This window comes from Seriola lalandi, unplaced genomic scaffold (genome assembly GCF_002814215.2).
Source record: "Seriola lalandi dorsalis isolate HSWRI2012SDOR001 ecotype SW California unplaced genomic scaffold, Sedor1 jcf7180002054182, whole genome shotgun sequence".
In the NCBI taxonomy this organism is placed as follows: Eukaryota; Metazoa; Chordata; class Actinopteri; order Carangiformes; family Carangidae; genus Seriola; species Seriola lalandi.
Window position 1 is genome coordinate 94,748 of NW_019524735.1, and position 12,607 is coordinate 107,354.

General features: G+C 38.8%; 1 protein-coding gene across 2 annotated transcripts in view; it reads right to left on the reverse strand.

The window, feature by feature from the left end:
* The window catches only part of LOC111653273 (adhesion G protein-coupled receptor L2-like), a 129,234-nt gene that overhangs the window by 87,058 nt on the left and 29,569 nt on the right, over nt 1-12,607 (reverse strand). Inside the window, exon 4 of one of the 2 annotated variants that reach the window (XM_087173335.1) lies at nt 5,758-5,865. The exons of the other annotated variant lie outside the window; for it this stretch is intronic. The gene's annotated coding sequence lies outside the window, so the exon portion shown is untranslated. The remainder of the gene's footprint in view (nt 1-5,757; nt 5,866-12,607) is intronic. 2 annotated transcript variants of the gene reach the window in all.

Consider the following 12,607-nt stretch of genomic DNA (forward strand, 5'->3'; position numbering starts at 1 on the left):
TTTTTTCTGTCTCGCAAAAACAGGAACAAAAGAAAGAAGAAATAAATATATTTCATAATGTTCTGATGTATTTGTCAACACACCAAAGCCATCATTACAAGCCATTACACCCGTGATACACCAAAGCAACACAGCACACTACCAATTCATAAGACGTGTAACCTGTGCTGTACTACCAGCTGTGTCCTCATTGTGAGCAGTGGTGTCTCTGCACAGCCACCTTTCTGCTAAGGCAAGATGCAATTTTTGATGTGCTGTCTGAGCCCTGTCATTCAACTCTAAATATCAGGTGAAGTTTTGTGTTGTCATTTCTTAACAATCAGTGTACTGGAAGGAAAATGATCTTCCCAGCTGGAAGCAGGTTTATGGTAACATTTTCCTCAGGTTTCTAGAGTTCAGCCCCATGCAGCTTCCTTTTGAACATGATACTATACTGTTAGTAGGAGCTTTCATTCTTCCCCAACACTATTCCTATTTTTAGATCCTTAATTTACAGCACTGTAATAAAAGAGCTACGTCAGTGGTGCAAATTCGAGCGAAAGAAATATTTGTCTGAGAAAAGTCGATCTAAGAACAAACACTTGATCGCCAACTATGGAACTATTAATGTCCTAAATATCACTTCTCTTCTCTTCCCTTCATGAGCCAAAGTACATAGCCAGGTCAGTGGTCTCTGTTACACGTGGCTTCAATAAAAAACAATCCCCTGGCCGCACAGGGGAAATGTGAATTTGGGTCAGATTCACCAGGTGGAAAGAGAGAGGATTAGTGCAGAGCTCGCATGTTTTCCGAGGCGTAGTTTTACATAATAAAGAATAGCCAAGTAAAAGAAAACAGATGTAATGATGCTGATCCACTGGCACATATTCTTATTTAGAGAAACAATGTTTATGTATGGCCTACTACTGAAAGTGTAAACTCTCTATTTCATTTGAACTGACCCAGGAGAGCTTGGTTTGCTGGTGTTTTATTCATTGTGGTCAATGCAGTATATATGTAAATACACACAGCCAGCCCTTGTCTCTGTTTTTACTTCTTTCTTTTTTTTTGAGGACTGATGAAGTTGTCAGAAAACGCTTGGCTTTGCTTTTTCTCTGTAGCCTGTCATTCTTTCCAGCATTTGGTGTGCAATCAAAACTCCAAAGTCGTAGCACAAAAGGACGAAAAGTGAGACTGTTTTGTTGCTGACTCATCTAAAGAGTGCAAATAAATTTGATTTGTGAGAGATCAGACTTTATTGTAAGGACAGACTCCATGCTGTAAATTATAGGTCTTTATGAAACTACGCTTTAAGCCACGTTGAGTTTATAGCAGCGACGAAACAACACGCTTCCTTTTTCCTCTATAGCTCCCTCACATTTAGCCGTAGCTTAAAGTCCACATTTGACCCAAGCTTTTGCTTTCTCAATTTGTGTTAAATGGCACTGGGGAGAATAAATACCATCCATACATACACATTACATCACCTACGATTGCTCATGATTGCTAGTTACTGCTTCTCTCTGTAATATAGCTTAATGTACAACAGAAACAAACATCCCACCTTGTTCAGCAACACATCATTTGGTGGTTTGTTTTATGTTGCTTTGTGATGTGAATACACATTTGTATTAGTTTCATTAGTTATTTAGTTATTAATCTATGACAGTTTCTAATACTTTACAATGACACATCCATTGCTTTGGAATAATGCTCATGTTGCTGGTTCTTTTACTTGTAAATTAGCTTTAGAAACTCAAGACAACAACAGCCGACATGAATTAAGAGACAACATTAGTTCCACTTCTTGTGAATCGAAGCTTCAGATGTTACATTGGATTATAGGAGTGATAATTAAATTTCTTTGGTGGCAGAGTTTTTGTGGGTTTTACATCCGCAGGGACCCCACAGAGAGAGACACAGTCTCAGAATTCAAGTCCCTTCACCTTTACGTGTTTTCTTTGATTTTGTCCTCTCATGCATTGTGTGTGTTCCCCCACCAAATGTGCCGCTCAGATTATAGGCAAAAACCTCATGTAATAATGTGTGGTGTTTCGACAAACATGCATGCGGTAAATCAGAGGGTAGCCGGCATTTCTGTGGTAAATGCTGTATGTCTCGAGTCATTATTAGGTGGTTTTACTCATTAAGATCAAAAGCCGCAAATTCAAAGGCAATCTCGAACCTAAAAGGGTGGATGCCATGTATTGAAAAAAGAAAAATAAGAGGAGTTTTTGAAGATTTTCTATGGGATTTGACAAATGCTCTTGTTCCACGCAGGCAGAGACATTCTCTGTTCTTTCTGCATCAAGAGGAAGCAGATTTTTCTGCAGCATCAATTTCCTATGTAATTGTGTAGAGTAGTTTTCTATAGTTTTGTAATCATAGGGAAGCTTGAAAAAGGGGTGGGAAGTGTCATGATCTTGATAGTCATGTAATGATGGTTCCCATGAGGGACCAAGCTCAATTATAAGGCTCAGCCATGAGTGCACTCTACCACATTTATGACAAGACAATGACTTAATTCAATGAGGACCAGGAGGATTGGTTTGCTCCAGCTATTCATAAATCCATTACTGAGATTGTTTGTACAGTCTGTATATTTATTTATTCTTTTTTTATTTATTGTTTATACATGCATCGATGGAGAAATTATGTTTTTCTGTGTTACCATGCAGTGCAGAATGAGTGGAAAATATCCAATTAGCGTTATGCCCACCTAAGTGACATTCATTTTGCCCGGCACCTGTAGCATAACATTTCGTAACTAATTATTTTTAAGGCATATTGTTATTTTTGTGAAATGTAATTTAAAATCTCCCAATCAATACTGTTATTACTGTTACAACATATTAATCAAGTGTCAGGCCAGATGTGGTCATATATATATAAACAGGAATATTAACAGCTATTATTAAGTATATTAGCAGCTAACATTAAAACTAAACTAAAGGACCAGCTTGTTTGGTGCAATTCATTTTAAGTGATGCACAAAATTTCACTTCATAAACATTAGCTGTGACTTGTAAATCTCCACTTACATTACCTTGAATGCTTACATTATAACTGGCTAACTCTGAACCTATGAAGAACTGGTGCAACTGGGTCCAGCATGGACACAATTCTGTTTGTTTTAGAGCCTATTAACTTGAAGACCTGCTCCATGCAAAATTCTTATTTCTTAATTACATGCCATGTGCATGGAAAAACAGATATATCACACCTCCAACTATTTTTCTTGCAAAATCACTTGCAAGCTAAAAACCACTTTGGTAGCTATGCTGTCAGTCAGAGTATAAATAGTACTCAGTTATTAATTTAAGCCTTTAAAGTTGCTTTGGTGGATGCTTTGAGTTTCAGAACCATACAGTATATTCTTCCTTCTGGAAGTTATGTAGTCCTCCATTTTCCCCCCATGAGTATTGTGTCGACTGCAGACTTTGCTGACAGAAGTTAGATCAAGCATGGAAAGCAAATTCAACTCTGTACAATAGATAAAATCTGACAAGCAACATGGATCCAGACTTGTCTCCTCCCTGGATCTTTTGTGCTCACAGAACTTTGCCTTTGCTCTGTCCTTGGGACGTCTGTAAAAATGCTCTTATATGGGGAAAAGCACCGAACAAATAAATGTAATGTTCCAGAGCCACTGCTTTCCAACTGTGTGATTTGCTCCAAATATATCAGTGTGTCTCGGCCCAAAAAACAGCTTATCTGAAAAAGGCATCTCAATCTATACTTGAGCATTTTAAAACACTTGGTAAAGCATTTGGGAACATTTGCTTTAACTCAGTTTCCAATGGTGAATGTTTATCTTAGAGTGTAGTTTTAAGTGTTGTTGCTCAGTTGTTGTGCAGTGAGTCTACCCTCTTGCACATAGAGGCTGAAACACTGAAAAATGGAAACAGATGCTCATTGTTTCAGTGAGAAAAGGCAGTAAGGACGAGAAAAAAAAGAAGATACGCAGCATTTAATGATTCCATTCAAAGGTAGCTGATAGTTAAGTTTTCTTCACACTGTTTTGTTGTTCACTTGCCAAGCCAGACCTTTCTTTGAAAAAAAAAAAAATACACATGGGGGAATAAAAATATATAGTACTAAAAACATCTTTTAAGTAACTGCCCTTTCAGAAAATACCTAAGATGAATAAAGCAGTATCTTTGTTGAAATAACTGCATACAGAAGGTGATTAACTTTTTAGGAAAAAAAAGGAAATGGGTCATCTTTGCGTGCCGGTAAAAGGAATCCTGTCAGTCAAGCACGAGTTCTGGGACATCCTCTATTTTTAGTACCTAGAGCTAAGATGCATACCATACAGTGTAACCCTGACTCAAACATAGATACAGTAAATAATAAATCCACCAAACAGGAAGATATTATCCTCTCAAGGGTTGGTTGGAGGTCATTAATTTGCAAAGCAGCTCAAAGGGAAAATTGGGTGAAATAAACCTTTTCAGCAAAAACACACGGTGGAATAGATGCTAGATATACACTGAATCAAAGAGGGGCTTTGGAAACGTCCTCCCCCTCTCTAAGATAGCTTCTGTTCAGTTAGCCTTTGTACCATATCACATTTCTCATGAAGTATTTCTGTAATCTGTCTTTATGAAAAGCTAGAGCATGAAGCAAAGGGAGCTTCTCTCCATTTTTGGAGATAAATTATTATGTACTGCTCTTGATAGTAATGTTTGAACAGCTTGTCATTTATATCAATATAAAACAACAACGTATTAGGATTCAAGGGCCTGTACATCCTTGGTACACCAACACAGGTGTTTTCACTCATTATGCCTGATTAGACCCCTTGTTGGAACTGAGTGTGCACGCACAGACTCAGCTGACGGTTCTAAGGCTACATCCGAAACCATGCCCTCATTTACACTTTCTATACTCCCTGTGTAACAGACAGCGAGCAGTACATTGAGATTTTGGACAGTTATAAATCATCCTCATTTTGCATCATCGCTGACAGGTGTAGTGTCTGTGCACTACATTTGTGGAAATTTTCTGCCGGTGTCAGAATTTGGACATTTTGAATAAAATGTCAGAAAGTGAATAGAGTGTAGCTTATTATATACTCATATAGTTACATTAGTGACACCTGTGGTTTTCCAGCTATGACAAGTCAAAATGACAGTTGTGAAAATGGTATAGTTTCACTCAACTTCAACCAAAGTAGAAGTCTAATCAACTAGAATAAGAGTGGGTGGGCGCCCTTTAAATATAAGTCTCATGCTGCTTTCATGTCACATGGGAGTCACTGTATTCACCCTTTTCCTTATATACTGTTCGCATTAACATACAACTTGTAATTATCATTGGGAAACAAACAATATGTCCTACTACAAGTCAAGTACAAGAAACGTGGCAAAAAGAAGCACTGCCACTTACCTTTGTTAAAATGACTGGGTTTTCTGTGTTTTCATACATATTTAGTATATTTCACATATTTAGATCAGAATATGGACAGAAAATCAGAGCATCATGTTTTCGCTTTCCAAAAAGAATGAATGAGAGTCGTATTTACTAGAGAAATGTTTGGTTGGTTAGTTCTCCCAGTCATAAAGACACATGTCCAATATTTCCATCAAAAACAATGTCACACCACAGCAGAGATAACATCAATGGGAGAAAAAAAAAGCAAAAGCTTTTAGAGCATAGTCACAACTGTCACTTCAAACTGTATTAATCAATATATGAACCTAACTGTTTAACAGAGAAGAGCATGAAAAACATTACCGTCATCTATGACTTTCAGAGCCTTTGTGTAAAAATTACCTTCATGCATTCAGGTGAATGTGTTCCGCAGACATGACTCATTTCTTGACTGCCACTCAGTCGTTCAAAGCCATCATCTCTGCACAGCTCCTCTCTGCACAGCGTTGCCTAAAAATGAAAATCACAGCATTTCACAGCCACAGGTACGTCAGCATGGAGAGAGTGGCCCAAAAGGGGCTGTTGTAGCACGGGTTTCAGGCAGTGTGTGCTCTAAGTGCAGGCTCTTGTTATCTGAAATACTACAAATTGATGGAAAATACAGGTACTTTGTGCTACCTGGTGGGAGCAGAGACAGAAGTGTAGTATGATATTGATTTGATAGCTCCATTATAAATGGCATATGTCTGCTGTAAAAACGCACTGAGAAGTGAACATGCTGTTGTTTGGCCTAGTGTAGTACATTTATGCATTTTTCTGTCAGTGCTGGTGTAAAACATAAAATTTTTCTTGAAATTGGTGTCATTATAGCTGCAATAAAGGTCTTTCAAGGGTCTACAACAACAATAATAATGATAAACAAATGATAACAAATGCAGATCCATATATGCACAACGTCATTAGTCACACTGACGTTTGAGATTTGATAGATGTGGAGCAGGAAGAAGCATGAGAGGGAGTTATTCAGGCTATTTGCAAGATTAGAGTGGCAAAAGGGTTCTTTGTTTTTCTTTTTAAGGCATTCATGGCGACCACATCAATCTGGGTCCAATTCAAACATGTTTGACATGATTCAACAGTGCATTTCATGCAATGGCATTTGTCTTGCGACTAAATTGAGACTGAACAGCATGGCAGAATAAATATGCCAATCATGGCTACTGTCAAAATCTCATTGTTCTTGAATATTTTGTGATTTATGCTTTTCAAGTGGGATTGTGTCACATATCAGTTTTTCTACCTGTGCTTTCATGTGCATGCCATGTGTGGAGGTCTGTAGACGCACTACTGTGGTAGTAGTCAGGAACACGGCCTCACGGCGGATACTTTACACATGCCAGACTGTTAGACGATGGAAGACTGTGAGACAACGATAAAATGTTCATATTAAAAGCATTTACCCCTCTCTAGGCGCCAGACTGTCTGACACTGGCTCAAATTGATTCTTAATTGGGTTTGTATGGACCTTGGACCTACTGTTGATGAGCGCAGTGAAAAGTGGACATCTACTGCTTGGACTCGCGCTCCGCAAGAAATGTGATAACACAACTGACCTGGCAGAGAGGAAAATTACTTCCTATAGTTCTCGGCCCTGTTCGGAAAAAAAAAATAATAATTATAAAACAGATAATCTGCACATCTTGAAAACAGATTTAAAAGAATGATCCATCATCCAGACATGGCAGAACAAAGCCACTGACTCAAAGGGATGTCATTACTCATCACAAGTCACAACCAGTTGGCATTAACCAGCTGTGTAGCTATATGTCTTTTCGAGAGACTTGTTTTTTTTTTTTTTTTTTTGGTAGTAATAAATCACTCACTTGCTGTGGAATGCAAGCCAGTCCTCTGGAACAGCTTGGTCTTGGTAGAGGTGATTTTCTGTTTCTAGGCTGACATTCCTCATTATCTATTTTGGCTTGCCTTACGTGGACACTGGGTCATGGAAAAGGCTGGTTAAAAACTGAGGAGTGAGGGGGAGAGGGGCTTGAATACTCCCCAGTGCCCCCCTACTGCCACCCTCTCCAGTGAAGCTCAGCATGCCTCTATTTAAAGAGGAAGGGAGGGAGGTTATCCCTACCTTTGCCTTGCTTATGAATTTTTTCTTCCCCGGTCACAGAAGAGGCTTGTTACCAGAGCAAGCAGACGTAGTGGAGAGCCACGCTGCAAAGCTTTATTCAAGCTGAGAGGAGAATCTGCTGTGGATTAAGCCCTGTCCACAGCCTGGTCTGGTCTTAATTTCACTCCTTTTGTGCAGTCAGACTGGAGGGGTGCTTCTGATTACTGTCTAGGCCTTTGAAGGCTCACTCCAATTTTATCAATTTCAGGAGTCAATAACAATAATAATAATGATAATGATAAAGCATCATTTTTGGATGACTTTATTCCCATGAAATCTCAATATGCATTATGATCTACACTTTATAAACTGTCTATGTCAATATAATGAGTTTATAATGAGTTAATCTCTGTGCAATACTCAGTATTTGGAGATTTCGATGGTGTTTCCAATGCATACAGGTGCTATGTTACAAATAATATAGGACTGAATGGGCCCCCATAGACTTTAATGCACCATAATGTTCATAATAACTAATAGACTGTATATGTCACCATAGTGATCTTATAAACACTTGATTACTGTGCATTGCTGAGCATTTTCCAAATTGAATAACATTAGTACTCATTACAGTGACACATAAATAGAGTCGTGGCCAACTAGGCTTTGTATGATGCATTGATGTAAGTCATAAACTATACTGAAATGATCTGATACTGAATATTTTGAAGTGAGAATTGAGTCTGTATTATAAACTGTTGCTGAGTTATTGATACAATGGGACTGGATGGACTGTCCATAGACTATATAACTCATAACCTGTACATGGCTTTATAATAAGCTTGTGTTCAATTGATCAGTGCGGAATAATAAGCACTCCTTAGTATTAGTGGAGTTCATACCATATACAATTGCTAAGATATAAATGCAACGTTTGACTATATAGGATTATCTTAAAATCTTAATAATAAAGAAAATGTGACAGTTATAAGGAAATGTGGAAAATGGAAACTGTGTTAAATGATGTACATATCGATATATGAACGCTATTTGTTGCATGGACAGTTTTCAAAAAAAATTAATTAATTAAAATAATCAATAATTATGCAAGACAATACGAGTGTGATTGCTGCAACCACAGCAATAATGACAACAAAGAAAACTAATGTCGTAAAAAACAATCAAAAATAAAGTCCTGCATGAAAGCAGGAAACAGTGGAGTAGGCCACTGACTCAGCCACTTGCTTTCTAAAGTGTCTGCAGTGCAATCTCCCCCTGTAGGTGTCATAAACTGGCCGAGGCACCCTGGGCTGCTGGGGTGGTCCTGCACCAGCCCTATCCCAGGGTGGGCTAACGCCATCCTGCAGGCCTAGTGTGCTCGTCAATGTCGCTTTGCTGCTTCTATTCTGGTCACAGAGTGGAGAGGAGTAAGTGGGTGAGTGTTTGGGTGGGAGTCAAAAAAAAAAGAAGAACCTGTTGCGAGCGAAGGTATGTTCCAACACATGGTGGTCTCTTCATTTTCAAAGCACTAAAATGCATTTAAAGAAGGAGCAGAGGAATTTACAAGGTGACACTGCAAAGTGCTTCCGTTTGAGGGCTGGGATTCACAAACTGATATTGCACGAATGTCATGTGTGAGCTACAAAAAGCCTCAGTGAAGTGTTTGGTTATCTGGCAGGAGGAAGTGGCTACAAGAAAGTCAGACCTTCCAGCACAGATCTCCCTCCTAAATCAAGACTTACTAGTCATTAATCTTCAATACAGACATTTACAACTATGATTTTTGCCAATAAAGTGAGATTTGGGTGTTTTCCCAGCAATGGGATTTTTGTTATCTGCCCTGTATTTGAGCCGTTTTTCATTTGTACTAAGCAAAGAAGCAAAGTCATCCCAAGCCAAATGTCCAAATGTTTCTGTTTAAAGACTTTCATTATGATTCTCTCGGTTTTTAATGTAACATATTTTCAATAGGGAGGGTATTATGTTATAATTATACTCTATTAATTAATATGCAAATAACAAATGGTAAAACAGACAACATATTACCATTTCCGCAATCGCTTCCAAATTAGGATTAACAAGTTTTATGTTTTTTTTTCCCCTCTGCAGACAGAACATTCCTATGTTATGTGATAACCAAAACCCTTTTGCAGGATGTGGCCACCCCTTTCTTTATAACCCATAAATAAAAAAGATTGTGATCTATTTGTTCCTTTATATCCCTCATTTGGTTCTGAGACATCCTTAGATCCTTTGTGTAAAGTCAAATTTGGCTTTTTTTATATATTTTATAGCATTCCTGCTCTAACCAAATTCCTCTTGTGCTTTAATGGGTAGATGCTCCTCTGTATTTTCACTCAGAAAAAGCTGCTGCTGCCAGATTTGTGGCCTGTTGTGGCCCAAAAGAACAGCACCATGGGGAACTTCACAAAAACTCACTCAAATTTCAGTTTTTGAAATACTGTTGTATTTCAAGGGGGTGAGAGCATCTCCCATCCCAATATTTCAAATCAGAGATCGAGCGGTACTCTGTTCTGAAAAGAAAGGCGAATGGCCTCCCACAGAATAAAGTACTAAATAACATGAAGCCCCATGTACGATAGGCTGGCTGCATGTTGCTGGGTGCACGTGGTTACCGGCTGACACTTAAGTAACCCCTTGACAGGTGCTAAAGTCTTATGTGTCTGAAGGGCAGCTTAAGAGTTTTCTCCCTTTTTACAAGCCCAGCATTGGTTTGTTCACCCCACACATGGCAGTGTTTTACAGTGCTCAGGCAAATGGTATGACAAGACTACACTCCATAATGCTACAGTGTCCACAGAGTGAATGGAGCCATTGTGGATTTCTGGAAATACATAACCACTTCACAGCATCTATATACAGTACACTACAGTACCATATTGTATGATAATATATTCTTTTAGGTCTTTGAAGTTCCATGTTAAGGCAGGTTGTGTGTGTATGTGTGTGTGTGTGTGTGTGTGTGTGTGTGTGTGTGTGTGTGTGTGTGTGTGTGTGTGTGTGTGTATGTATGTTGTGAAAAACTAGAAAAAGAGCCTAAAGAAAACTGTAAACAGAACTCAATAATGGCACATAAAATGTCTTGTTAAGACAAGCTTAAGTTAGCATAAAGACTGGACACAGGGGGAAACAGCTAGTGGCATCTGGCTACGCCTGAAGGCAACAAAAACCACCTACCAGCACCAGCAACCTCTAATGCTCACTAACCTAACACATTTGATCACATGTTCCATCTGTGCAAAAATAAAAGTATAAAACTGACAATTTGTGGCTTTATCAGGACACAACCAAGCTAGCTGTTTCCCTGTGTCTTTGTTTTAAGCTAAGCTAACCGTCTCCTAGCTGTAGCTTCATATTTAATGAACAGCTATGAGTGATGTCAATCTAACTCTCTGCGAGAAAGCCAATACATGCATTGCCATAAATGTTGAACTATTGCTGTAAAAATCCAATCCATGTAAAAGCTGAGCTCTGTTTACAGTTTCTTTTAGACTCTATTCAGGTTTTTTTTTTATCTTTGTGTTTTCACCTCATACACAGACCTATATGTTTTTACACAATTAAATTGCACAATAGCTGTTGCAAAGCAAAGGCTCTATTCATTCCTCACAAAATATCAAACGATTTAAACACATTTTGTCTTTTATGGTACACTTAATGCCAACAGGTGAAACAGAATATAAAGATAAAAAACTATGCTTTTGTTGACTCCAGACGAGTATTAAAGACTGTGGATCATAATAGTTAAATGTAAGCAACATTGCCTTAACTCGCTGGAACCCAAAGCCTATGTAAAACAGGATAAAGTCATACTCTATAGTATAGTCAGTATATAGTAAAAAGCTTGCAGTATCATGTATACACAGCATACATTGATTTGTTCCTGCGTGGGATACACCCCCTACTCCCCCATCTCTGCTTCTAATGTTGCTCATTGGAAATATGCTAATGAGACCCGTCACGATCGCTGATTCCCTTTGAACTTTTTATTTCGTCACGGGCTGACTGAAATCACAGAGGTAGAGCGCAGGAGGTTTTCTGCCGCAAGCCCACTGCCCCTCTTCCACCATCTGCCGGACCTCATTTCATTTGAATAATAAATGATAGACTTTCTTTTTTCTCCCTCTCTCTGCTACACAGAGGCGTTTCGGCTCCTTGCATGTTTTTTGCAGTTCAAGGAAAAAAATGGCCACCAGCCATGACGGAGGATTGTTGTCTCTCACTGTAAAGTTCGGCCCGGGGTTTGCAGGCCACACCAGCCCGCAGCCTACCATGAATCCTGCAGCAGCAACCAGAATTTACACTGTGGTTCCATGAAGAAATGTATTCATCAAAGCCTCACAGTGAAAAGGACTGGACTCTTCCTTTATTTTGAGAAACTGCACATGAATTGAAAAGCTTGGGCATCCTGTTTTTCTTTAAGAACAAAAAGATATTGAAAAGTGTTTTCATTCTGGCTTGATTCCCTCAAATGAAAAAACTTCAGTCCTTAAAAACAAGACTAGAAATAGATTTTATCAGCAGGATATGCTCTTATGGTTACATTCTTGTTGTTGATGGCCACCAGATAAGAAAAGGAGCCTTTTCAGTCATTGGTACATGACAATTTATGGACTAGTCACCCGGTGTAGAGGATATAAAAGGCTAGTACCTGCGGCTGTAGCGGATGGTAGAGGCTTTAACTTTTCTTGCACAGATAAGGTTCCTTACTGTCAATTTACAGAGTTCCCAGCTGGAGATGTGCTGAAGCAAATCTAATTCAAACTTTTCAAACCTCAGAGACACACAGCAGTGCCCCAAATAGCAATAAAGCCACTGGCTTCTGCCCTCTGGTGTACTTCCCGTCGCCACACTTTATAACCCCAGCTCTGTGTTGAGATTGGAACATGTGCTCACCAATGGATTCAAATAGAGTCAATAGGAGCCTCTTTCCCCTTCAGCAGTCAGCATGTGGATCTCAAATAGCAAAGCGGTGTTATTAGCATGCACATACTTGGTAAGAATTCAATCCATTGTAATTTCCACTTCATATGAAATAGAGTCAGGATATAAATGTTAACAGGATGCTAATCCCCCTTTTGTCGAAAACAAAACAAATGATTCCTCAAGCTT